The sequence below is a fragment of the Halyomorpha halys genome, unplaced genomic scaffold (genome assembly GCF_000696795.3).
Source record: "Halyomorpha halys isolate HHAL.00 unplaced genomic scaffold, Hhal_1.1 Scaffold964.1, whole genome shotgun sequence".
NCBI classification, from domain to species: Eukaryota; Metazoa; Arthropoda; class Insecta; order Hemiptera; family Pentatomidae; genus Halyomorpha; species Halyomorpha halys.
In genome coordinates, this window is record NW_027115048.1 from 26648 (window position 1) to 29546 (window position 2899).

The 2899-nt window shown below is 33.7% G+C and overlaps 1 protein-coding gene across 1 annotated transcript in view; it reads right to left on the bottom strand.

Annotated features, from left to right (window-relative positions):
* LOC106687443 (actin, clone 403) overlaps positions 1-2276 on the bottom strand; it is a 13731-nt gene extending 11455 nt beyond the window's left edge. Inside the window, exon 1 of the mRNA XM_014431329.1 lies at positions 2189-2276. The gene's annotated coding sequence lies outside the window, so the exon portion shown is untranslated. The remainder of the gene's footprint in view (positions 1-2188) is intronic.
* Between the last annotated feature and the right edge of the window lie 623 nt (positions 2277-2899).

Below are 2899 nucleotides of genomic sequence, written 5' to 3' on the forward strand. Positions count from 1 at the left end.
AAATATGTTAAAATGATAGAAATTATAGTATAATATAATAATAATAGTTTCATTGTGGCGGTTGAATTACTACAAATTGGACTGACCCACATATCCCTCAGGCTCTGCCTTAGTCGGCCAACGCTGACGACGCGGTACGGCGAACCTTCTGCTGCAGCCCTCATGTTCGACTGCCGAAAATATCGCTCGGGAATGTGAGGAATGGCATTTTCTATGAAATTACTCCCTCTCTGCGAGAATATGTCGTGGCAAAAGTGCCGGAAAAGATAGAATATGTTATATTATATTGGGAGCAGTTATTTTCCAAGTAATTGTTCAAAACATTTCACTTGTATTAAATTTGTCAAAAATGTAATTGAATAATCAATAGCTCAGTTCGAATCCCGATCAACACAGATGACATTATAATCTAGGATATGAGGATTAAATTATCTCCAATAATTAATAATATAAAAAAATATGTATGAAAGGCCGCAGGTTCAATACTTTGTAGGGAAGTATTGTTTCTTGAACAACGGTTGTACCAGGAGGTGATTTTTCATGACATCTGAGTGATCTCCCGAACCCACAGGGTTGACTTACGGCTAAAGTAACAGAATAAATAATTATCTGTCGGAGCCTGATTCTAACCCGGATAGTAATACAGCGCCTTACTGAGCTACACTCTCTCTTTATTAATTTTCAACGTTTTATTTTACATTTTTGTTATTGACATCCAGCCAGTTGTATTGAGGTACATACCAAGTCCATTTCCCAATTGTTATTTTTTTTTATTTAGCAGTTTTTCTAAATGCTTTAGATTGGTATATCATAAGGGTTTATTCTTAAGAATTTCTATGCCATGTGCTTTTTAAAGTACAATATAATGTAAGTGGCTATTTTCATTTGAAACAATTATTCAAAAGGTTACATTTACCTGATTCAGGTCACCCTGATAACCTAAGGGTTTTACGCCTTAAGGTCCAGAGAAACAAATAAACGTTACATCTCTAGGTTACATTTTAACATTTCTTATATTAAAATCCAATACGCTACAATAGTTTTCCTGGTACTATTTGAGACATGAATTCCTAATTCAGCTAAGTCCTTTTGCACTGAATTTCTATGAGGTTGAAGGATTTCTTTCAAGAACATTTCTATAACAAGACATTTATCTGATTTTGGAAGATATCATTTCACTGGATGATGATCCACGACTTAAAGTTTGAAAAGAATATAATAAACATTTAAAAATGAACTTGGTTGAATTTAGAATTGCAGGCCTCACCGAGGATGAATTTATGATTTCTATTCATATCAAGTTAACATCCGCTCTTTGTAAATATTATTTTTTATCAAAAATGGAGGTAAAAACCTTAAATTTGTTCGTATTAATTTAATTTTTGGAAATAGATGCCATTGATTTATACCATTTTATTTTTTTTTTAATATTATTTATTATTTGATCGTTCACTTAATCAATATTATAAACTACTCATTCTTCCACTGAAGGCATTATTTCCTTTTTAAATCCATTATTTTCGAGACTTAAATTCGTAAATTAGTATATTTGTAATACGGAAAAATTAAATTTCATAAACGATATTCAATCCATAAGAGATGATAAAGTTTTAGTTGGTTCCGCAGTTCTTTTGTGAATTAACGGGAAAATTAACAGATAGTGTTTTTCCTAACCTTTACTAGACATACTACTGAGATATCTATTTAAGAGATATCTATCTCGTATGTATCCTATATAAATAATTATAATAATCTCCAAATCCCTATGAAGAAAATCCCCTTTGCGTTTGAATTGGACAATCAACTAACATGGAATCCTCATTCAAGGCTAGCACTTATCGAATCCGAGTACTTCAACATTGGCAACCGCTCTGAACTATTCATTAAATAAAGCTCATCCGGTCGTCTATCAAGTTTAATTAACGCTAAAATTTGAGCCTATGGTTCTATTAAACAATCTAAATCAGGATTTCTGATAATAAATATAATAAAATGTAAGAGTTATGCTGTATTAGAAAAAAACATTATGAGAGCACTTTGAAGTTCCGTCGGGCAGGAACGGTTTCCAAGTTTTTGACACTAATAAAACCGAATCTAAAGTTCGCACTGATTATTGACAAAACCATTTTAAAATGCACTTTTTATTTCCGAATAATTTTTTTTGCTGTCCTTATATCCTATTACAAACCTCTCGAGTTGTGTTGTGCGAGAAGGCAAAGTAGAGCGACGTCCTAGCTGGGTTAGGCACTGACTATCTTCTCCAGGGCCTAGAGGAAGCATATATAGTCCTCTTCAATGCTCTGCTTCACACGCTAATACTTAGCTCATCCCCTCTTTCTCGTTAGGCTAAACTTCTAATTACCAATACCAATAGTCCGTACGAACGTTGATGAATTTCATTATGAACATTCATGTCTTGGGAACACAAAATATATCTTAGTGTATAAATGTATGTACATACCTCAAGCTATCCCATCCATCCTTTAAAACTGTGAAATAGTTTTAAGATTTGTTCCATTTCTCTAGGCCAGTGGTTTCCAACCGGGTTTCTGCGAACCTTTTTCAGGGGTTCATCGATGTAATTTAGGAATAGGTCATTCCACGACAACACAACAGAGTTTTGAACCTTACCGTCTCAGATTTTCTTCAAATTGTGAAGAAATGTAGATATCATGTCCTTTCTTAGCTTTTGTTGAAAAGTCGGATCACTTTGTTTGTATTAAATGATAATTTCGGTGCTACGCCACAAAAAAAAAGTGAGGGCCCACTGCTCTAGGTTGACCGTTAATAAATATAATCTCCTTGTCATCTCCAACAGTGCGACATTCTATTGGATTAGATGTGAAATTTAATGCATATTAGTTAATATTGTTGACTAGGGTGGGGGGAGGGGTTAGAG